Consider the following 25,644-nt stretch of genomic DNA (forward strand, 5'->3'; position numbering starts at 1 on the left):
ATGTTCCCCAGGTGAGGAAGGAAAGGCCAAACGCGGTTAGTCACTCTAGAAAGTGGCAGTTTGCATTCCAAGAGGACTGCGTCCCCTCCTCTTTTTCTCCTCTGCACCCTCTCACCACAGGAAACACTCTTTGTAAGCAGTTTTCAAAGTCCCAGGAAGGATCGCAGAGTTCCTAACGCGCAGTTTATGGCTTGAAAACACTTGGCAGACGAAACAATAACAAAGTCAATGCCACCTCGCCCTTTCCGTGTGGTTATGTAATCAAAGGGCAAACTGCTGTCTCAGGCAGAGCTGGGAGAGGGCTGGGCACACAGCTCTGCACATCCAGCCGCCCGCCATGCTTTGGAGGCTTGGGGAGGGAGTACCCTTCCAGCTGTCAGGAGGCTTTGACACGGGCGTGTCTGGGCCTCTCTCTCTGTCCCATCACTGGGAACTAGGACGGCCCCTATGACCCATTAATGTGGATTTTCTTTTTTTTTTTTTTTAACGTCTTTATTGGAGTATAATTGCTTTACGATGGTGTGTTCGTTTCTGCTTTATAACAAAGTGAATCAGTTATACAGATACATATGTTCCCATATCTCTTCCCTCTTGCATCTCCCTCCCTCCCACCCTCCCTATCCCACCCCTCTAGGTGATCACAAAGTACCAAGCTGATCTCCCTGTGCTATGCGGCTGCTTCCCACTAGCTATCTAGTTGACGTTTGGTAGTGTATATATGTCCATGCCACTCTCTTCGTCCCAGCTTACCCTTCCCCTCCCCATATCCTCAAGTCCATTCTCTAGTAGGTCTGTGTCTTTATTCCCGTCTTACCCCTAGGTTCTTCATGACATTTTTTTTCTTAGATTCCATATATATGCGTTACCATACGGTATTGGTTTTCCTCTTTCTGACTTACTTCACTCTGTATGACAGACTCTAGGTCCATCCACCTCATTACAAATAACTCAATTTCGTTTCTTTTTATGGCTGAGTAATAGTCCGTTGTATATATGTGCCACATCTTCTTTATCCATTCATCTGTTGATGGACACTTAAGCTGCTTCCATGTCCTGGCTATTGTAAACAGAGCTGCAATGAACATTTTGGTACATGACTCTTTTTGAATTATGGTTTTCTCAGGGTATATGCCCAGGAGTGGGATTGCTGGGTTGTATGGTAGTTCTACTTGTAGTTTTTTAAGCAACTGACAAAGGATTAATCTCCAAAATTTACAAGCAGCTCATGCAGCTCAATAACAAAAAAACGAACACCCAATCCAAAAATGGGCAGAAGACCTAAATAGACATTTCTCCAAAGAAGATATACAGATTGCCAACAAACACATGAAAGGATGCTCAACATCATTAATCATTAGAGAAATGCAAATCAAAACTAAAATCAGGTATCATCTCACACCAGTCAGAATGGCCATCATCAAAAAGTCTAGAAACAATAAATGCTGGAGAGGGTGTGGAGAAAAGGGAAGACTCTTGCACTGTTGGTGGGAATGTAAGTTGATACAGCCACTATTGAGAACAGTATGGAGGTTCCTTAAAAAACTACAAATAGAACTACCATAATGTGGATTTTAAAAGGGGCCCATTCCTTCCTCTGGGAGCACACAGCCCCATGCTGGGGACCGCAGTTTGGCGAGGGGGGCTTGGCCTGGATTTCAGCCCCCTCTTGGGGCCCTCGGCCAGGCCTCTGAGGGCAGAGTAGACCCCTACAGTTCACGTGGGGACACTGTGGAGACTGGAAACTCTCCCACCCCACCCCAGGTCAGAGCTATCGTTTACTCTATCTCACTTCCCTTTAAGTTCCAGATCCTGAAAGATTATTCCTTCTGCTTCAGAGGACAGCTCCTTACTCTGGCCACAACTTGCTTTCTTTATAAATTACCTGGAAGTTCCTGCCTGTCCATTTCAGTTAGTTTATTTACCTGATCATTTGGCCTGCTGTATCAGCATCTCCCCGCAAGACTATATCACTCTTTCCGCCCCAAGTGGCATCACTTTGTGGCAACGTATTTGGGGAGACAATTGTCCTTTTTTATTTTCTTTTTAAGGTTAAACAAACAACTAGCTTAAAGGCAGGGGAATGGTCAAATCTGCATAAGTGGGAGGAGAGAAATTTGCATAAGAAGCCCAGGTGCCTCCTGGGAGGAAAGTAACCGAGATGCCAGTGCAGATTCCCTTCCCAAAGCTGTGGTAGAGACCAGGGGACTCTAAGGAAGGGCCATGGGCAGGGGGAAGGAGACAGGGGAAGTGGGGTTGACGCTGCACTGGAGAGAGGTGGAAAGCAAGCATGGCCTGGGTCCAGGATACAGCAGAACCCAGACGTGTGCTAACTTGGTTCTCCTGACAGCAAACCACCACCTTCAGGAAAGTGTTGTGTAAGCAAACTGGCAAGCTGCCCTCGCAGCAGCTGGCCCCAGGGTCCCGACCTCAGATGTGATGTGGGGATTCAGGAAGCCACTGCTGGAACCACTGGCTTCAGAGGCACACCAGACCTGTTGTAAGATGCACCCGCAAAACATAAGCTTCCCACCATGCCTCTTGGAAGAGGTCTGAATTTGTCTCATGTGACCGCATCTGGCTGGTGGAACTGAAATTACTCAGCTGCCAGGGAGTCTGGGAAATGTAGTTTTAGATTTGTAGACTCTGCTACATGTAAAGGCACATTGAAAGGACGTTGAAATGGATGATGAGTAATCATTTTCCCCACGGTTCCTCCACTTGAAAACCTTCAATGGCTCTCCATGTGGATAGCACTGTCGAAGGAAAGCAGGACCTGAGTCCAGGATACAGCAGACTCCAGCAATGATTTCCAAACTGTAGACTACAGACCCTGGGGAGGAGACTAGGAGACATTACAAGATGTTTCCGAACCTCCTTACACTGCAGTCATCCTGTGGACTGGAAGGCAAAGAAAAAAAAAAACCCAAAAACCACATTGTGACTTCCACACATGCGTTCACCTATTTTTCAAACATGGAGGGAATTATGATTCAAAAAATACGAATCACTTAACAACCTTCCTTACAAACATGTTTCTCACCCGCAGACCCCACTCCTCTGCCTAGATTGAGAATTCTGTCTCCGTCCTGTCTTGCCAATTCATTTTCATCATCTGAGACTCAGCCCAGGCTACCACCTCCCCTAATCGGGGAGGTGATTCTCTCTGACTTCCTCAGGCTGGGGTAGATAGTCCTCATCAGTTCTCTCGTAATATCCTGATAATAATAAAATTAAAGTGAAATTTGATTGGCTTACTTTGTGCCAGGCTCCATGAGGTATGTACTCTTACTATCTCATTTTACAGATGAGGACGCTGGGGCACGGAGAGGTTGTATAACCTGCCCAAGGTCACTTATTAGTGACAGCTGTGACTGTCACAGGCAGCAGTCTGTCTTCAGAATCTATGCTCTTGGCCAATACCCTCACTTCCTCTCATCTATCTGTTGTTACACTGCCCACCCTGCCATATTTATCTATCTATCCATCCATCTATAGCTGAATCTGTACATCTATCTCCTCCACAAATAAGCAATGTCTTCCTATGATGTTTAAAATGGGGGAAAAAAGTTAAAAGTATTTCCTCTCTTCCTAACACATTGAAAATTCCAGGACCAGGGTCCAAATTCCTTGCTCCACCTTTCTCTCATCCTCTCCTGTCTGTTAACACAGGCACTATTTTCTCCTTCAGCAGAGAACACCAGACTAAATTACAGAGCAGGGTACAAAATTACTATCCTCAGCTCCCTTCTTTGCCTGTTTTCTCCAAAATAGATTCTTTCCGTTGGTTGTATAAATACAAGACAGAACCCACCACTGCTTCGAAATCATGTGGGAGAGCGTATCATCAGCTGTGAGCTCTGTTGGAGCTGACCTTCTGGCCAGGGTCCACCGAGCGCTCCTTGAGAAAGGATGGGGTTCCTAGGCACTCCAGCCCATGCATCAGCATTCTCGTGCAAACATTTAGGAGGGTGAAATTGAGGAGAGCATGACATTTCCCTGGGAATCAGGAGGCGTTTCCATATCTGCACTCTTGCCTTCACTGTTTATTACCCTTTCTGTCTAACACGGATGACACTTGCTCGTGTTCCCTGTGTCTCAGTACCTGGGTAGCTCTGCTTACACCTGCCAACAACCCCACCAGGTAAGCTAGCTGATTGTTCCCTCTACTGGGGACACCCTGGAAGCACCACCTTACTCCAGACTCATCTCCCTTCTCGCTTTGCTCAGACTCCTTTCTCCTCCCTTTGTCTGATATTTGCTCAGCCCATTGGTTTTGGATCATAAACCAGGTATTTCCTTTTCCCTCTTGAAGGTAACTTATAAAAGAAACTTTCTTTAACCATCTTTCAGGTATGCCCTCTGGGCCTCTGCTTGGGAAAGTCCCCCCTGCCTGCAGAGTGCCCTTCTAAAGGCTGGTATCCTCTGCAGGAAACAGGGAACAATTTAGATGGATCAAGCATGATGGCTTTGCAAATCTCCCTTGTGTAATTTACGCATCTGAAACCATCGTTTCTTCCGGTGAGCACACTATTACACCAAGGCCCATCAGCAGCAGGAGAGACAGGAAAACTCATAAATATGCTTAAGGAGTGACTCTGGTAACTCATTATTGTTTTAAGACATCTTAATTCCCATTCAGGCTAAATGACCTGGTATACCCACAGCCATCTCAGAGAATGTCAGTTCAATCTAAGAGAGTGCGATGTTTGTCAAAATAGTATTGCACAAACCCTCTAAAGAAAGCCAAAAACAGCTGCAGTGAATTACAAAAATATTATGGAGTCAATGAGGTCTGGCGTTTAATCTTCAGCTAATGTTGACACCAAGCAGTACACCCACAAAAGCCAAAGAGAATCCGAGTGGAGAGCATGGGTTCCCAGCCTTGGCTGCCTTTTGGAATCATCGGGGTATTAAAAAAAAAATCTCCGTGTCCAGGCCATACTCCAAGACAATTAAATCAGAATCTCTGGGGGTGGGTCCCAGGCATCATTATATTTTAAAGCCCTCCAGGGATTCCAACATGCAGCCAAGTTCGAGATCCACTAGTACAGAACGTCTGGCCCTCGCTCACAACCAGGGCTTAGGCCCTCCTTATACACGCTGTCAGGCGTGTGGGCCGGGGAAGGTGGCACGACATGCCTGGTCATGCCACTCACCCATGCCAGCTTAACTCGCCAGCTGCCCACTCAGCGCCTGAAGCTACCCGAAACGTGGAAACTCAAGGTCGAGGCGATGCTCAGGTGACGATTAAGGTTACTAGACATCAGAGCATTGAAAGCGGGACAGCCAAGGCACAAACAGAATAGAGAGACACAAGTGCACGTTAAGCAGTAATCTGTGACGTCTTCACTGGCTCTGCTCCAAAGGGGGGTGTTGGATTTGCCAATTTGATGTACTGCCACCTGATATTCAACTGAAGAAGAAGAAAAGATACGGAGGGTAGGAGGGGGCTTCTGAAGTGCTGGTCATGCTCTGTTTCTTCAACTGGATGCTGGCTACACAGGGGTGCTGTTTCTGAAACATGGCTACTTCTACACTTACGATATGGACACTTTTATATATGTACATCATGCTTTAGTAAAAAGTTTTACAAGGAGAGAAACCCTACACTGGTCAGTGAAAAAAGGTCATAGACGCTATCAAAAATAGAAAGCCCACCAGCCTCTTTATAGCACTGAGTTTGATAATAGCCCCATATTAGAAACCATTCAAATCATAGGGACCTGGTTGGACAAATTAAGGTTCAGCCATACAACGGGATACTACGTAGCTATTAAATTTTATGTGGTAGAAGACTACGTCATGACATGGAAAAGTGCTCGCAGTCTATTTTAAAGTTAAAAAAAGAAGATGAATTATAAAACATTGTTATACATGTGTTAGATATTAGTATGCATTTTTCTATGCACACTGGTCTTGAGATAAATAAATGTTAGGCATAACTGAGATACAAACAGAAAGAAAGACAGTGTGCAGATAGGACCTGGACTCAAGTCCCAACCCAGCTTATCTACTAATAATTGTTCGCCTTTGGCCAACTTGCTCAACTTTGTGAGAAGAGCTTTATTGAGATATAATTCACACACCATACAATTCATCCATCTGAAGTGTACAAGTTAATGTCTTTTAGTATATTCAAAGAGTTGTACAACTACTACCACAAACTGATTTTAGAACATTTTTATCGCCCCGTAGCCATTTGCAGTCAGTCTCCACTCCTGCCAACCCCCGCAGCCCTTGGCAACCAGTCATCTACCTTCTGTCTCCATACAGTTGCCTATTCTGGACATTTCATCGAAATACAATCATACGATGTATGTTTTTTGTGCGTCTGGCGTCTTTCCATTAGTGTAGTGTTTTCAAGGGTCATCCATGTTATAGCATTTATCAGAAATTCATTCCTTTTACTGCTAAATAATATCCCCCTTTATGAATATATATTTTGCTTATCCATTCTTCAAATGGTGGACATTTGGGTTGTTTCTACTTTGGGGCTATTATGAATAACGCTGCTGTAAACATTCACATAGAAGTTTATGTGTGGATGCATCTTTTAGTTTCTCTTGGGTATATATCTAGGAGTGGAATTTCTGGGTGTGATATAATACAAAAATATATTTAGTCTTTGCCCACAGTTCCTGGCAGAGCTCCTAAAACCCTTGGAATTTCCTGAGTGATAGGATTTGTGGGGGGTTTTGCTATGCACAACCAGCCCCTTTCAATCACACCTGAGTGTATGCTAATGAGGTGACTTAGGGTGGGACCCGCCCCCCCCTCAGATAGCTATAGGATACGGCCAATCACCAGAAAGACCAAGTGATCAGAGGGTTAGAACTCTCAGCCCCACCCACCAACCCCTCTGGGAAAGCGAGGTGGTGCTGGAGATGGAACTCTATAAAAAACTCTTGAACAATGAGATTCAGAGAGTTTCCAGGCTGGTGAACACATGGACTTGCTGGGACGGTGGTGTGGCTGGAGAAGGCATGGAAGCTCTATGCTCCCTCCCTTCTCCATACCTTGCCCTGTGTATCTCTTCCATCTGGCTATTCCTGAGTTGTATCCTTCATAATAAAGCCATAAATGTAAGTAAAGTATTTCCCTGAAGTCTGTGAGCCATTCTGGCAAACTATTGAACTTAAGGAGGGGGTCGTGGGAACCTACAATTTACAGCCAGAAGTACGGGTGGCCCAGGACATTGCACTGGCATCGGGGGCAGTCTGGTGGGACTGAACCCTTAAATCTGTGGAATCTGTCACTAACTCCAGGTAGTTAGTGTCAGAATTAAATTGAATTGTTGGACATCCAATTGGTGTCCGGAGAATTGGAGAATTGGTTGACTGGTGTCAGAGTACGATCCAGACTAGGTCATATGGTAACTCTGTGTTTAACATTTACATTTCCTCCAGCAATTTCTCCATATCCTCGCCAACACTTGCTATTTATTGTGTGTTTTTTTTACTATAGCCATCCTAGCAGATGTAAGGTGATACCTCATTGTGGTTTTGATTTGCCTTTTCTCTAATAACTAATGATGTTGAGCATCTTTTCATATGTTTATTACCATTTGTATATATTCTATGGAGAAATGTCTAATCAGATCCCTTGCCCATTTTTAAATTGGGTTAACTTTTTATTATTGAATGGTAGTTTTTTATATATTCTGGAATCAAGTCCCTGATCAGACACATAATTTGTAATTATTTTCACCCATTCTGTGGGTTGTCTTTTCACTTTCTTGATGGTGCCCTTTAAAGCCCAAAAGTTTTAGATTTTTATGAAATCCAATTTATCCATTTTTTTCTTTAGTCACTTGTTTTTTGGTGTCATGTTTAAGGAGGCTTTCAGGATCCACATCTTTTAATCTTCTTATTCTTGGTGCCAAGCACAGAGCCTGGCATATAGCAGGCACACAATATTTGCGTACTGGGATGACGTATCTTTATCTGAACCTGGGAATTTATTGAGTCCTGTATCGTTTATCTATTACTGTGTAAAAAATGACCTCAATTTAGCAGTTTAAAACCACAAACATTTTATTTGGCTCACTAGCCAATGGGTCAGTTGGGCAGTCCTTCTGATCTGGACTGGCTCACGTGTCTGTGTTCAGCTTATAGTTTGGCAGCTGGTTGAATGATCTAGAATGGGCTCACTCTCATGTCTGGTGGTTGGTACACTGTCAGATGGGATGCCTTGGTTCTCTTTGTAGCCTGTCACCCAATAGCAGGCTAGCTCATGGTCGTGTCAGAGTTCCAATTCCAAGCCCTAATACCTAAGCGCTTTTCAAGTCTCTGCTTATATCACATTTGTTCATGTCCTATTGACCAAAGCAATTCACATAGCCAGGCCTAGATTTGAGAGATGGAGAAATAGACTCCAGCTTTTAGGAGAAGGGAAGGATTTGTGGCCATTTTTGTAATTTACCACAAGTACCTCGATGCTTCTACACTGTTAGGCTTTTATGGAGGATGTAAAAGAAAAACCTCTCCTTTTTTCAAGTTTACACGCCATTGTGGGCATTCATTCATTCAACAAATGTTTACTGAGCATCTACTATGTGTCAGGCACAGTTCTGGGCTCTTGAGCTATCTTAATAAGCAGAGCAGACTAAGATCCTTCCCCCTTCCCCATGAAATTTACCTTCTAGTGGAAATGGTAAGAGGAAAGATTTCAAATAGAGTCCAAACAAACTGTTGTGGTGGTGAAAATTTCTTTGACCGTACCTACATACAATGAAGATTAAATCCAAGACTTAGCCCCTGCGGGCAGGAGGGAAGATAGAAACACCCTTAAGAACACAGAGCAAAAGGGGAGAAGATTGCAAGAGATCCCAGAAAAGAAAAGCAGGCTCCTACGGAAAATGGAAATTTGTTCTTGTATTTTCAAAGTGAGTTTGTATCAATCAGGGTTCAACCAGAAACATATAAATGATAAGAGACATATATTAAGAGATTTCGGGAATTCCCTAGTGGTCCAGTGTTTAGGACTCTAATTGCATGAAGAGTTACTTTATGCGATTGTGAGGCTGGCTAGGCAAGTCTGAAATCCATAGGGCCTGCCATCAGGAGGAGCAGGCTGGAATTCCCAGGCACGAGCTAAAGCTGCAGTCTGTAGGCAGAATTCCTTCTTCTCCTGGGAAACCCCAGGTCTGCTCTTACGGCCTTTCACCTGACTGAATCAGGGTTACCCAGACTATCTAAAATAATCTCCCTTACTTAAAGTTCACTGATTGTGGACTTTAATCACATCTACAAAACACCTTCACACAGCACCTAGATTAGCGTTTAATTGAATAACTGGAGACTGTAGCCTAGCCCAGCTGACACGTAAAACTGAACATCACATGAACTGCCTGCACAATTCTGTCAATTTACTAAAGCCCACTGTACACGTTAAGTGGGTGAATTATATGGTATGCGAAATATATCTTAATAAAGCTGTAAAAAAAAAAAGTAGGTTAGTTCTATGCTTTCGGAGATCTAGTTTCAAAAAATAAATGTGGGCTTAAAACAAAAAGTCTTATTATGAATGTGTTTGACTCAGTCTGGAAGGCAGAACAGAAGCTGTAATCCACGAGGAACGTAGCCTAATTCACCCTGAGCCCGGCACTGTTCTATCCTCTCAGCTAGGAGTTGGAGTAATTTCTCTATGGCTTCCTTACTATCTGCGTGCCATAGACCAATTAATATTTACACTCCCCAGCCAGTTACCAGAGGAGACAGACGCTGGGAGAGCCGGAAGAGCAGAGCCCAGAGGATCCTTGGGCCCCTGGGCTGGTTATGGGATGCAGGATCCAGCGCCACTTAATAAGATTAAGCGTCACCTCCAATTAGCTCTCTGTCCTCTCTGCACTCAAGTGGCTCTAGCCTGTGGGCAGCTGTTAGAGCCCAGCTACAGACAAATAAGAAGGTGGTGCATTAAAAAAAAAAAAGTGTGGTGAGGGCTAGACATGTTCCGGGGTCTGGAGCAGAGTGAGGAAGCCCATGGGAAAGGAAAGATGAAAACACCATGGATGGAACTGGGGCGGGAGGGAGCGCCCACGTCACAACTGGGAACAAACAAAGGGCTAGAGGAGGGAAGAGGCTGGACTGACTGGAACAGGGTGTCCTGGAGAGGTGGGTGCAGGGCAGGGAGGCTCTTGAAGAACAGGCGGAGGACTGCGGAACAGATGCAAGCAAACCTGTGGTGCCCAAAGGAGGGGTGCACATCTCAAGGGGTGGCCAAGATGATCCACTGCAGCAGGAGAGGGAAAGACGCTAACTTCGACTAGATTTATTTTTGATCCAAAGAATAAGAAAATAAACTCAACTAGTAGGTAATATATGGATTCATGCCACCACCCTCCCGCTGTCTGGAAGTCAGACAGTCGCAAGACAAGAATCCTCAAATGATTTTGAAGACAGAGTGGGAATTCCTGAATTGAAGGGATGATAAGCCTCGTCATTTACTTTCAGCATTTTGCAACATTTATAAGGTAAAGTGTGTTTACAGATTCTAGTCTCCAGTTATAATGAAACCAGCCCTTATAAAATAAACAGGTGACTTTGAAGAATCCCACAAAGGAAAACCTGCTTGGAAATAATATTAATAAGGCAAGAAGAATCAAACAACCTGAAAATGAGTTCTCCTTCTCACAATGCAACAAATGATGCATTTCTCCACTTTCTAGAACCTTCTTTGTCCACCATGGTTGAAGTCAAAACAATGACCATCTAGTCAGATCTGAAAAGAGGTTGTTCAGAGAACTCAAAATTATCCAGGTACCTATTAAAAATATGGATATAAAACTGGCCCAAGGTATAGCCCATGACTTAATATACTGGTTAATGAAAGGATATCATTTATAAATAAACAAGTATGAATATAATGGGGGTGCATACTAAGGAAGGTATACGGGCAAAAAAAAAAAGGGAGTTCATTGCTGCAAGCAATGTGAAGGGCTATTTTCAGACAATATTGTAGAGTATATGGGCTGTTCTAGGTTGGGTTCCTCTAGAAGCAGACCTGGAGATGAGGATTGGATGTGAGTAGTTGAAATGAGAGAGAGACTCACGAAGCACTAGGAGGGAAGTGGGGGTGTGTTAGCAAGCATGTCATCACTGTGGGCAACTGAGGCAACTGGAAATTGGTGTAGAACCTGCGTTAGACACATCCCACCCTAGGGGGAAGGAAGACAGAGTAGTTATACACCAGCTTCTGCCATCAATGGTTCAGAGCCGCTCGCGGGGCATTTACTCCCCATTCTGCCTGTGCTTGGGCAAGCCCAAGGAAGCCCTCAGAATGACAGTCACGGGGGCTTGGAGGAGGAAGCCACAAGCATGCACGGGAATGGTGAAGGCCAAGAGATACGGGCGGAGCACCCACAGTGTCTGCTCCCTAGGCTTGTTTACGGTTTGACTTTTTACAATAAGCAGCGTTTACTCTCTCTGTCTCATCATTCTTTGTTTTTCAACTTTTCACTTGTCGAACTCTGGGTGGGGCAACGAGCCCAGGCGTGGGAGTCCTGAAGGCCTCGGAAATAGCGGCTTACCAAAGGCCAAGAAGCAGCGCACGTTCCTCCCAGCCCATTTTAAAGGAGCTCCCGGGCTGTTGGGTTCTACAGAGGAAGGCGGTTTTTGGTAAAACATTGCCGAGAACTCTAATATGTACCGCTGCAACAGAAAATACTGAAAGGAAGGGTTAGGGCTGGGTGTTTTCGGGGAGATTCCAGAAGGTTCAGAAAGTTCAATTCAGCTAAGAACTAAGCGAAGACACTCAGTGTAGCCCTAGTTCAGAAGTCCAGCTGAATGAATGCACGTCTGCCCTAGAGGATCAGGGCATTTATGAGTGGCCACGGGCCAGCCCAGAGAGGTCTAGATGGCAAAGGAGACATTCTGAGGGGCTCCAGCAGCAGAGGAGAGGGTGCACTTTGCCCACCAGCTGCCGGCACTAAGGCCATCCTGTCTACCAAGCAGAGCCTTCTACGTGCTGCGCCTGAAGCAGAGATAAGCAAGAGCGACTCGATTCGGCCACCACTTTGGTGCAAGTAGGACTTCAGGCCCCATCTAGAAAGGAGGGGCTGCCATTTGGGAGTGAAGTGCTTAAAGCAAGATCCAGAGCAGTGTGGAGAGGCAGCCAGAGCCATCACTCCTACCCTCAGCTGCAGGGGGGCCCATCCTATGGGCAGGAGGAATAGGCAGCTAAATACAGAAGAGACACGAGGCACCCTCACTGGCTCGTCCTCCGTGACAACAGGTTTTATTGGGAGTAGAGAGGAGACGGCTAAAGTCTATTCCTCCCAGCACTGAAGGAGTCAGAACAGAAAGAGAGGCAGAAAGGGGACTTAGGAGGGAGCCAGAGATACATCGTCATTTCATGATTTGTTTAAGCTGTTCTATCATTACAATGACTACAGGTTATGCCACAGAAGACTCATGTTAAAACACTGCTCTTGTTAGTATATTAACACAGGGGAATTGTGGGGGGCGGGAGGGGTGCATCGAGCTAGTTGATACCTTGGGAACCGAAGGGAAGAGCTACAAGATACCGCAATAGAGACAGTCAGTGGGAAGGAGCAGGAGTGGGCGATGTGAAGGCGAAAAGCTGGGAATGAATGATAGCTCTGAATGAATGATGAATGATGATTCATCTGATGAATGATGAATGTGCAGGATGCCGGCCACGTTTCCGAGGTTATTCACATTGATCCTCACTGCAACCCTAAAGGGAATTAATGGATGAGGAAATGGAGCCAGAGAGAGGTTAGGTGACTAGCTGTGTTAATTCACTCGGTCCTCCAAGAAGCAGACGCCAAGATGGGATTAGAAGTGCAAGAACCATATGGGGCTATATATGTATTATGTATAGCTGATTCACTTTGTTATAAAGCAGAAACTAACACACAATTGTAAAGCAATTATACTCCAATAAAGATGTTAAAAAAAAAGTGCAAGAACCGTATGGGGGGAAGTGCCGGGCAAAGGCTCAGAGGAAGGGGCAGGAGAAGGCAGAGCGCGCCTTCAGGTGGCGATGCCAGTCTGGACCCTGTGGAGGAGACATAGAAGGACCTCTAGGAAAGTCTCAGCCAGGCCAACGAGGAGTCCTGCAGCCAAGGTGGCCCGTTGGAGGAGTCCCGCATGTCCCTGGGATGGCCTGCACTAGAACTCTGACTGCGCTTACTCACTGGCTGGGAGCAGCCCATGGGAAACACAGCCTAGGTGCAAATGCAGCAGTGAATCCGGAGGGGCAGGAGCTGGGCCCTCAGTTATGCTCCTGAAGCAGGAGGTCAGAGTGGCACCCTTTCATGGCTGCCATGATAACCTAAAATCACATGACCAGCAAATAGTGGGAGGATTTGAACTGAGATCTTTCTGACTGTAAATCCCCCTTTCTTGGTCACTGCATTGTATACATATGCATATATCTTGGGCATGAACTAAATGGCATCAGAGGACTGAATGTAACCAAACAGGACCCTATGGGGCCTTCCCAGAATTCCCCCCATGTTCTCCTCCTACCTTTTGCCTGTAGAAAAACTTTTGTCAAAGAATAAATTTAATCAGAGAAGTGAGAAAATGCAGAAAGTAAGGGAAAAAATACAAGTAAGACAAAAAAATAACAGTTTAGCCAGTAAAAAAAGTCAAGGACCTTTAATTCCTCAAGGGCTATAGATAATATTCTGAGTCACGTCCTTTGAGCTGTTTTGCAGATACTGAAACTCACACCGGGTGGAAGAAGTTAACTATATGCTGCCCACAAGCACAGACCGGTTGGAACCAGAAGGTTGATGACGTTGACTCCCGATTACCTCACCACCAACCAATTAGAGGAGTGTCCACAAGCTGATCACATACCTGACAACCCCCCTCCCTCACCCTGTCTTTATAAACATTTCCCTGAAAGCCTTCAGGGAGCTTGGGTCTTTTAAGCACTTGCTACCTGGACTCCTTGTTTGGCACCCTGCAATAAACACTGCACTGTATTCACCACAGCCCAGTGTCAGTAGATTGGCTTTACTGCACATGGGCAAGTGGACCCACTCTGGTTCAGTAACATGAAGACAAACTTGAGACATCCCTCACCGACTCCTGCAGCACAAATTTCTAAAATCACAATCTAGCTGGGCAACATACGTTTTTATGAAGAGATCGGAAAGATGAAAGATTTTCAATCCTATTAAAATTGTTTTTTAGATTCTCACCCATTCCTCCCCATTCTCCACAGGAACACACAGATCCACAAATATTTATTGAGCACTCACCACGTAACAGAGTCTGCATTTGGTACTGGGTACACACACATGGAATTTACAGTATGGTGGGAGAGGCACGCATTAACAAGTAATGAAGAAAAATTATGGATAAGTTTATAAGGGAAAGTTCAAGGTGCCTTGAGAGAAAAAGCAGGTGAGATCTAATGGAAATTGGGGCCTGAGGGGTGGATAAAATGTCTGAAGCAATGAATGCCCCAGTGAGGAATGGCATTGGTGTTAGTAGACGTAGGGTCTAGCCCAAAGCATGTGTTGTTGGCTCCTCTGAGCATGAGAAGAGCTGAAAGCCAGGTCCCCATACTTAACTTCCCTTCAATAAGCCCTGTTTGTATCTTCCAAGGAGCTTACATATCGTTTTTAAGAGAGGGCGTTATTTAGGATTGGCTCAAGATGGCAGAGTAGAAGGACGTGTGCTCACTCCCTTTTGCAAGAGCACTGGAAGCACAACTAACTGCTGAACAGTCATCAAGAGGAAGACACTGGAACTCACCAAAAAAGATACCCCACATCCAAAGACAAAGGAGAAGCCGCAGTGAGACGGTAGGAGGGGCGCAATCACAATAAAATCAAATCCCATAACTGCTGGGTGGGTGACTCACAAACTGGAGAACACTTATACCACAGAAGTCCACCCACTGGAGTGAAGGTTCTGAGCCCCACGTCAGGCTTCCCAACCTGGGGGGCCAGCAACAGCAGGGAGAATTCCTAGAGAATCAGACTTTGAAGGCTAGTGGGATTTGATTGCAGGACTTCGACAGGACTGGGGGAAACAGAGACTCCACTCTTGGAGGGCACACACAAAGTAGTGTGCACACTGGGACCCAGGGGAAGGAGCAGTGACCCCATTGGAGACTGAACCAGACCTACCTGCTAGTGTTGGAGGGTCTCCTGCAGAGGCAAGGGGTGGTTGTGGGTCACCGTGGGGACAAGGAGACTGGCAGCAGAAGTTCTGGGAAGTACTCCTTGGCGTGAGCTCTCCCAGCGTCTGCCATTAGCCCCACCAAAGAGCCAGGCGAGCTCCAGTGCTGGGTCGCCTCAGGGAAAACAACCAACAGGGAGGGAACCCAGCCCCACCCATCAGCAGACAAGAGGATTAAAGTTTTACTGAGCTCTGCCCACCAGAGCAGCCCCCAGCTCTACCCACCACCAGTCCCTCCCATCAGGAAGCCTGCACAAGCCTCTTAGATAGCCTCATCCACCAGAGGGCAGACAGCAGAAGAAAGAAGAACTACAGTTCTGCAGCCTGTGGAAGGAAAACCACATTCACAGAAAGACAGACAAGATGAAAAGGCAGAGGACTTTGTACCAGATGAAGGAACAAGATAAAACCCCAGAAAAACAACTAAATGAAGTGGAGATAGGCAACCTTCCAGAAAAAGAATTCAGAGTAACGATAGTAAAGATGATCCAGGACCTCAGAAAAACAATGGAGGCAAAGATCAAGAAGATGCCAGAACTGTTTAACAAAGACCTGGAAGAATGAAAGAACAAACACCTAGAAGAATTAAAGAACAAACAAACAGATGAACAATACAATAACTGAAATAAAAATACAAAAGAAGGAATCAACAGCAGAATAACTGAGGCAGAAGAACGGATAAATGCCCTGGAAGACAGAATGGTGGAATTCACTGCCACAGAACAGAATAAAGAAAAAAGAATGAAAAGAAATGAAGACAGCCTAAGAGACCTCTGGGACAATACTAAATTCAACAACATTTGCATTATAGGGGTCCCAGAAGGAGAAGAGAGAGAGAAAGGACCTCAGACAATATTTGAAGAGATTATAGTCGAAAACTTCCCTAACATGGGAAAGAATACAGCCACCCAACTCCAAGAAGCGCAGAGAGTCCCATACAGAATAAACCCAAGGAGAAACATGCCGAGACACACAGTAATCAAATTGGCAAAAATTAAACACAAAGAAAAATTACTGAAAGCAACAAGGGAAAAACAACAAATAACATACAAGGGAACTCCAATAAGGTTAACAGCCGATTTTTCAGCAGAAACTCTACAAGCCAGAAGGGAGTGGCACCATGTGACAAAGTGAGAGAGTGGCATGGACATATATACACTACCAACCGTAAAATAGACAGCTAGTGGGAAGCAGCAGCATAGCACAGGGAGATCAGCCCGGTGCTTTGTGACCACCTAGAGGGGTGGGATAGGGAGGGTGGGAGGGAGGGAGATGCAAGAGGGAAGAGATATGGGAACATATGTATATGTATGACAGATTCACTTTGTTATAAAGCAGAAACTAACACACCATTGTAAAGCAATTATACCCCAATAAAGATGTTAAAAAAAATAAGGCAGTTACTTTTCAGACCAAAAAAAAAATCAAACATGGTTAATCTTTTGGTAAATAAATATAAAGTGATGAAAGGGAAGAACCTACAACCAAGACTACTCTACCCGGCAAGGATCTCATTCAGATTCAACGGAGAAATCAAAAGCTTTACAGACAAGCAAAAGCTAAGAAAATTCAGCACCACCAAACCAGCTCTACAACAAATGCTAAAGGAACTTCTCTAAATGAGAAACACAAGAGAGAAAAGGACCTACAAAAACAAACGCATAACAATTAAGAAAATGGTAACAGGAACATACATATTGATAATTACCTTAAACACAAATGGATTAAATGCTCCAACAAAAAGACACAGCCTCGCTGAATGGATACAAAAACAAGACCCGTACATATGCTGTCTACAAGAGACCCACTTCAGACCTAGGGACACATACAAACCGAAAATGAGAGGATGGAAAAAGATATTCGATGCAAATGGAAATCAAAAGAAATCTGGAGTAGCAATACTCATATCAGATAAAATAGACTTTAAAATAAAGAATGTTACAAGAGACAATAAAGGACACTACATAACGATTGAGGGATCAATCCAAGAAGATACAACAATTATATATACATCCAACAGAGGAGGGCCTCAATACATAAGGCAACTGCTAACAGCTATAAAAGAGGAAATCGACAGTAACACAATAATAGTGGGAGACTTTAACACCTCACTTACACCAATGGACAGATCATCCAAAATGAAAATAAATAAGGAAACAGAAGCTTTAAATGACACAACAGACCAGATAGATTTAATTGATATTTATAGGCTATTCCATCCAAAAACTGCAGATTACACTTTCTTCTCAAGTGTGCATGGAACATTCTCCAGGATAGATCACATTTTGGGTCACAAATCAAGTCTCGGTAAATTTAAGAAAATTGAAATTATATCAAGCATCTCTTCCAACCACAACGCTATGAGATTGGAAATCAATTATAGGGAAAATAATATAAAAAACACGAACACATGGAGGCTAAACAATATGTTACTAAATAACCAAGAGATCACTGAAGAAATCAAAGAGGAAATCAAAAAATACCTAGAGACAAATGACAACGAAAACACGATAATCCAAAACTTATCGGATGCAGCAAAAGCAGTTCTAAGAGGGAAGTTTCTAGCAATACAAGCCTACCTCAAGAAACAAGAAAAATCTCAAATAAACAATCTAACCTTACACCTAAAGGAACTAGAGAAAGAAGAACAAACAAAACCCAAAGTTAGCAAAAGGAAAGAAATCATAAAGATCAGAGCAGAAATAAATGCAACAGAAACAAAGAAAACAATAGCAAAGATCAATAAAACTAAAAGCTGGTTCTTTGAGAAGATAAACAACATTGATAAACCTTTAGCCAGACTCAAAAAGAAAAAGAGAGGACTCAAATCAATAAAATTAGAAATGAAAAAGGAGAAGTTACAACAGACACTGCAGAAATACAAAGCATCCTAAGAGACGACTACAAGCAACTCTATGCCAATAAAATGGACAACCTGGAGGAAACGGACAAATTCTTAGAAAGGTATAACCTTCCAAGACTGAACCAGGAAGAAACAGAAAATATGAACAGACCAATCACAAGTAAGGAAATTGAAACTGTGATTAAAAATCTGCCAACAAACAAAAAGTCCAGGACCAGATGGCTTCACAGGTGAATTCTACCAAACATTTAGAGAGGAGCTAACACCCATCCTTCTCAAACTCTTCCAAAAAACTGCAGAGGAAGGAACACTCCCAAACTCATTCTATGAGGCCACCATCAGCCTGATACCAAAACCCAACAAAGATACCACACAAAAAAGAAAATTACAGACCAATATCACTCATGAACATAGACGCAAAAATCCTCAACAAAATACTAGCAAACAGAATCCAACAACACATTAAAAGGATCATACACCACGATCAAGTGGGATTTATCCCAGGGATTCAAGGATTCTTCAATATACGCAAATCAATCAATGTGATACACCATATTAACAAACTGAAGGATAAAAACCATATGATCATGTCAATAGATGCAGAAAAAGCTTCTGACAAAATTCAGCACCCATTTGTGATAAAAACTCTCCAGAAAGTGGGCATAAGGGAAACTACCTCAACATAATAAAGGCCATATACGACAAACCCACAGCAAACATCATTCTCAATGGTGAAAAACTGAGAGCATTTCCTCTAAGATCAGGAACAAGACAAGGATGTCCACTCTCGCCACTACTATTCAACATAGTTTTGGTAGTCCTACCCACAGCAATCAGAGAAGAAAAAGAAATAAAAGGAATACAAATTGGAAAAGAAGAACTAAAACTGTCACTGTTTGCAGATGACATGATACTATACAAAGAGAATCCTAAAGATGCTACCAGAAAACTACTAGAGCTAATCAGTGAATTTGGTAAAGCTGCAGGATACAAAATTAATGCACAGAAATCTCTTGCATTCCTATACACTAACAACGAAAGATCAGAAAGAGCAATTAAGGAAACAATCCCATTCACCATTGCAAGAAAAAGAATAAAATACCTAGGAATAAACCTACCTAGGGGGACAAAAGACCTGTAAGCAGAAGAGTATAAGACACTGATGAAAGAAATCAAAAATGACACAGATGGAGAGATATACCATGTTCTTGGATTGGAAGAATCAATCTTGTGAAAATGACTATACTACCCAAAGCAATCTACAGATTCAATGCAATCCCTATCAAATTACCAACGGCATTTTTTACAGAACTAGAACAAAAAATCTTAAAATTTGCATGGAGACACAAAAGACCCCGAATAGCCAAAGCAGTCTTCAGGGAAAAAAATGGAGCTGGAGGAATCAGACTCCCTGACTTCAGACTATACTACAAAGCTACAGTAATCAAGACAGTATGGAACTGGCACAAAAACAGAAATATAGGTCAATGGAACAGGATAGAAAGCCCAGGGATAAACCCACGCACATATGGTCACCTTATCTTTGATAAAGGAGACAAGAGTATACAATGGAGAAAAGGCAGCCTCTTCAAAAAGTGGTGCTGGGAAAACTGGACAGGTACATGTAAAAGTATGAGATTAGAACACTCCCTAACACCATACACAAAAATAAGCTAAAAATGGATTAAAGACCTAAATGTAAGGCCAGAAACTATCAAACTCTTAGAGGAAAACATAGGTAGGACACTCTAAGACATAAATCACAGCAAGATCCTTTTGACCCACTTCCTAGAGAGATGGAAATAAAAGCAAAAATAAACAAATGGGACCTAATGAAACTTAAAAGCTTTTGCACAGCAAAGGAAACCATAAACAAGACCAAAAGACAACCCTCAGAATGGGAGAAAATATTTGCAAATGAAGCAACTGACAAAGGATTAATCTCCAAAATTTACAAGCAGCTCATGCAGCTCAATAACAAAAAAACAAACACCCAATCCAAAAATGGGCAGAAGACCTAAGTAGACATTTCTCCAAAGAAGATATACAGATTGCCAACAAACACATGAAAGGATGCTCAACATCATTAATCATTAGAGAAATGCAAATCAAAACTACAATGAGATATCATCTCACACCACTCAGAATGGCCAACTTCAAAAAATCTAGAAACAATAAATGCTGGAGAGGGTGTGGAGAAAAGGGAACACTCTTGCACTGCTGGTGGGAATGCGAATTACTACAGCCACTACGGAGAACAGTATGGAGGTTCCTTAAAAAACTACAAATAGAACTACCATATGACCCAGCAATCCCACTACTGGGCATATACCCTGAGAAAACCATAATTCAAAAAGAGTCATGTACCAAAATGTTCATTGCAACTCCATTTACAATAGCCTGGAGATGGAAACAACCTAAGTGTCCATCATCGGATGAATGGATAAAGAAGATGTGGCAAATATATACAATGGAATATTACTCAGCCATAAAAAGAAACGAAATTGAGCTATTTGTAATGAGGTGGATGGACCTAGATTCTGTCATACAGAGTGAAGTAAGTCAGAAAGAGAAAGACAAATACCGTATGCTAACACATATATATGGAATTTAAGGGGAAAAATGTCATGAAGAACCTAGGTGTTAAGACAGGAATAAAGACACAGACCTACTAGAAAATGGACTTGAGGAAATGGGGAGGGGGAAGGGTAAGCGGTGACAAAGCGAGAGAGTGGCCTGGACATATATACACTACCAAACATAAAATAGATAGCTAGTGGGAAGCAGCCGCATAGCACAGGGAGATCAGCTCGGTGCTTTGTGACCACCTGGAGGGGTGGGATAGGGAGGGTGGGAGGGAGGGAGACGCAAGACGGAAGAGACGTGGGAACATATGTATATGTATAACTGAGTCACTTTGTTATAAAGCAGAAACTAACACACCACTGTAAAGCAATTATACTCCAACAAAGATGTAAAAAAACCCCAAAAACAAAAATAAACAAATGGGACCTAATGAAACTTAAAAGCTTTTGCAAAGCAAAGGAAACTACAAACAAGACAAAAAGACAACCCTCAGAATGGGAGAAAATATTTGCAAACGAACCAACGGACAAGGATTAATCTCCAAAATATATAAACAGCTCATGCAGCTCAATATCAAAAAAACAAACAGCCCAATCCAAAAATGGGCAGAAGACCTAAACAGACATTTCTCCAAAGAAGATATACAGATTGCCAACAAACACATGAAAAGATGCTCAACATCACTAATTATTAGAGAAATGCAAATCAAAACTATAATGAGGTATCACCTCACACCAGTTAGAACGGGCGTCATCAGAAAATCTACAAACAACAAATGCTGGAGAGGATGTGGAGAACAGGGAACCCTCTTGCACTGTTGGTGGGAATGTACATTGATACAGCCACTATGGAGAACAGTATGGAGGTTCCTTAAAAAACTTAAAATAGAATTACCATATGACCCAGCAATCCCACTACTGGGCATATACCCAGAGAAAACCATAATTCAAAAAGACACATGCATCCCAATGTTCATTGCAGCACTATTTACAATAGCCAGGAATAGCTAGGTTCTATGTGGAACCTAGAAAAATGGTACAGATGAACCGGTATGCAGGGCAGAAATAGAGACACAGATGGAGAGAACAAACGTATGGCCTCCAACGGGGGAAAGTGGCGGGGGTGGGGGTGCGGGGGTGGGATGAACAGGGAGATTGGGATTGACATGTATACACTAATTGTATAAAATCGATAACTAATAAGAACCTGCTGGGCTTCCCTGGTGGCGCAGTGGTTGGGATTCCGCCTGCTGACGCAGGGGACGCGGGTTCGTGCCCTGGTCTGGGAAGATCCCATATGCCGCGGAGCGGCTGGGCCTGTGAGCCATGGCCGCTGAGCCTGCGCGTCTGGATGACTGTGCTCTGCAACTGGAGAGGCCACAACAGTGAAAGGCCCGCATACCGCAAAAAAAAAAAAAGAACCTGCTGTATACAAATAAAATAAAATTCAAAAAAATAAAATAAAAAAGAAAATTTAAAAAAAGAGGGTGTTAATTGACTGCTATGTTTATAGCATTTGAAAAATACTTTGCAGTCGATTTGAAAACATAAATAAAATAAACACACCACATGATGCTAAACTTATTTTTTCCCCTGGGAATAAAGCAGAGTTAAGCTTCCTACCAGCTGGCTGTTCAGCTATCACAGTGTAATGATTAAAACCCACGTATTCCGTGTTGCCAGTTGGTAAGATGGCGGGGGTGCTCTCAGATTATATTGTTTAAAGGCTGTAAAGCTCCCCTATCTCCTGGTTACAAAATTGTTTGCCTTTTGGTTGAATGACTGAGTTTGAGGCTCACTTGTTATACTGCTTATTCAGGTTTGAAATCATTAAGCAAAATGACAGCTCTTGGTTTCGGAGACCATCCCCTAAAAACAACATGGCTCTCGCTGCTGAATTCTCATCAGTTTCTCACTCCCATTAAAAATAATTCTTTCCCCATGTGGAAGCCTACGACACCAAGCTTTTCTTCGACAGCCTCAAAACACTTACCAATCATCACCTCGTTCATCCTCACCTCTTCCCTATCAAAGAGCCAAGTGTCATTACATCACGCTAGGCCAAAACCAGAAAGAGTGCGGTTCAGTGGGCGATTATAGGGCTTACAGGAGCAACAGGGCACTCGTTTCCCACTGAGGTATCAAGGTTGAATCAGAGGACAGTAGAGTATGAAAGCTAGAATTTCCCATAAAGATGGAGAGGCAGAGTTTAAGGGCCAGTGCTCTACTTGAATGGCAGGTCAAATTTTTCACTCCCTTGGGCAAGGCTCTGAACCCCTTTGGTCCCGGTGTCCCCATCCATAAAATGAAACTAATGAAAGTATCTGCTTCCTTGTGTGGATGTAAGGACTAAATGAGACGGCGCACACGCAGCACTTAGCACAGCGCTCAATAAATGGGAGTTTGTTATTAGGCTCAAGATCAATTCTCCAGGGATATTAGAGATGACACTGAAGGCAGAGGGGTGGCCCAAGGTGCCAGTCAGGTCGAAGTAGGGGAGAGATCGGAACCTTATTGTCTCCGTGACAAATTAGTGAAAGGAGCTTAGCGATAATATCCATGACGTCCAAAAATGTCTTTTTTTTTTTAATTTTTGGCCACACTGTGCAGCATGTGGGATCTTAGTTCCCCGACCAGGGATCGAACCCGTGTCCCCTGCAGAGGAAGCTCAGAGTCTTAACCACTGGACCCTGCCGGCTGCTCGCACCGGTGGATTCCGCGCCCTGGAGGGGGCGGGAGGCGGCGCAGTCCGAGGCTGCTGAGCCTCGGGTGCGTCCCTTCCAGGCTGGTGGCCAAGCTGCATGACGCCCTGGACTCCTGCACCGAGTGACAGCGGCAGCTGGAGCGGAGCCTGCGAGGCTCCCGGCGGCTGCTGAGTGCCTGGGAACCAGCCGAGGCCCCGGCTCCGGAGCCCAGCCCAGGGCCAGAAACGAACGAAGAGGCCCCATCTGCAGCAAGCACACCCAGCCCGCAGGACCTCAAGGAGCCGGAGCTTCTGACCCAGGCACTGCAGAAGGCTGTACGGGTGCGAAAAGGCATCTCAAAGGCTGGAGAAGGCGACAAGGGCAAGGCCCCCAGCCTGAAGTCTGCGTCCACGGCCGCTTCCCCTGCCACCAGAGCCTCTGCCCCCTCAGCGCCTCACGCAGGGCTGACAGCCGTGCATCAGAGACAAGAGCCCCCAGGGGCATCCACCAAACCAGGGGGCCTGCCAAGGACCTCCCTGAGAGCAGGCTTCTGTCAGTGGGGCATCAGGCCTGTGTGGGGAAGGGGCCGGAGCCACCAAGCCTGAACCAGGCCGCAGGGACCAACACATAGTCCCGTTGGCTGTGCCTCAGGCCCCAGAAGCTCTTACACTCGAGGATAAGGGGTGCGTTTCCCAGACCCTCACTGGAGGAACTACTGTCTCTATCTGATCAGATCCTGGCAGCAGCAGGAGTCTGGGTTTGGGGTGACAGGGAGGGCAGGGCATTGAGCTGGATGTGGGCCAGGGGAGCCCCAGGATGCCACCCCATGAGGCCCAAGCCCGGAAGCCGGCAGAGTGGAACAGCTGGCTGTGAAGGTGCCACGTCTGATGCACTGGGGCCTGTCCTGTGCCCTATCCACTTATCCACCCAGCCCCGGGGTTCCACATGAGCTCTCGAAGGCCTGGGCTCTGCTTTCTCTCCTCCCTGCCAGGTGGGACCTGAACTGGGCTGGCTCCTGGGGTCACCCTGGAAGCCCTGCCTGAGGGGTGGGTGAGCCTCATCCCTCACTGGGCTCTGAGTAGGGAGTGGGGCCTGGAGTCCCCCGAGCGACACAGAGCTGTCCTGGGCACCGGCTTCTCCGACAGGATGCAGCTGCCCGAGGCCTTCAGGAAAGCGGCTTCCCGGAAGCCTCGAGGCTGGGGGAGGGGGAAGAGGAGGGGGAGGTGAGACCAGGGGAGCGTGGAGAGCCGAGCCGGGAGGCTGAGGCTTCCCGATGGCAAGACTTCTCCCACGGGTCCCTTGGCTTTCTCTGCTGGGTGGCGACACACTCTCCGCGTTAGGAGTCAGCCTCCCTAAGACGGCTGTGGTCACCTCACACTCAGCCAGCGGCCTCGGAGGCCCCCAGCTCAGCCTGTCTCAAGCTGTGAGACCTTGAACAAGGCACTCCGTGTCTCCAAGTCCCCATCTGTCTTCCTTGTGGAGATGACAATAATAGTAGCAGCTTCTAGAGGTGCTGTAGGGCTTAAACAAGGTAGTGCCTTTCGGGTGCTTGTGCTGGGCCTGGTACAGAGCCAGCACCCAGAGCTCTCACCAGACATCTTGGCTACCAGTCACTGCTGGCTCCTCTCCCCTTTTTCCCTTGAATTCTCTCCTAGCATTTCCCAGAGTGGGTCAGCTCTGTCACCCTTTTCACGGACAGTGTCCCCTCAGTTCCCCAGGACCCCCAAAGGCCCCTCCTGACATTCAGCAGAGCCGACAGCGCAGGCTGGGGCCGCTACCCTGGCCCTTGCCTACTTCTCGTGGCCCAGCCCAGCTGGCTGGGGTCACCACGTTGCTCTCTGGTTTGCGGGCTGCGCACGTGTGCATCCCAGCCTGTGGGCCCAGCTCAGCTCTGCACAGACCAGTGATTCTGCGGATGCTGCTACCACCGCCAAAACCCAGTTCCTGCAGAAAATGCAGACAACTTCAAGTTGGCCCGGCTCTAGGCTCAGCGCCGCGGAGGTGGAGGGAGAGTTGCAGCACCTGCAGGAGGCCTGCTTGCTGCTAAGACTTCGAATGGGGAAGAGCTCACGGCAGAGCCCAAGGACTGGATACAGGAGTAGCGCTGCCTGCTCACCCCGGAGGGGCTGTAGGCCATCGCAGGGCAGCGTCTCCGCAGGCTGCGGGAGCGGTGCACAGTACCCAGGAGCTGCAGACCCCGGCGGCCCTCGGGCTGCGGGGGGGCCATGCTGCACCAGCAGATCCACCTGGAAAAGGTCCTGATGGCCGAACTCCTCCCCCTGGTGAGCAAGCAGGAGCCGCTGGGGCGCTTCCTCACCCTCCTACGAGAAGATAAGCCTGCTGACTGA

At 45.4% G+C, this 25,644-nt stretch overlaps 1 pseudogene; it reads left to right on the forward strand.

Moving 5' to 3' along the window:
• On the forward strand, positions 1–25,644 carry LOC132513210 (tubulin epsilon and delta complex protein 2-like; annotated as a pseudogene).

This window comes from Lagenorhynchus albirostris, chromosome X, assembly GCF_949774975.1.
Source record: "Lagenorhynchus albirostris chromosome X, mLagAlb1.1, whole genome shotgun sequence".
In the NCBI taxonomy this organism is placed as follows: Eukaryota; Metazoa; Chordata; class Mammalia; order Artiodactyla; family Delphinidae; genus Lagenorhynchus; species Lagenorhynchus albirostris.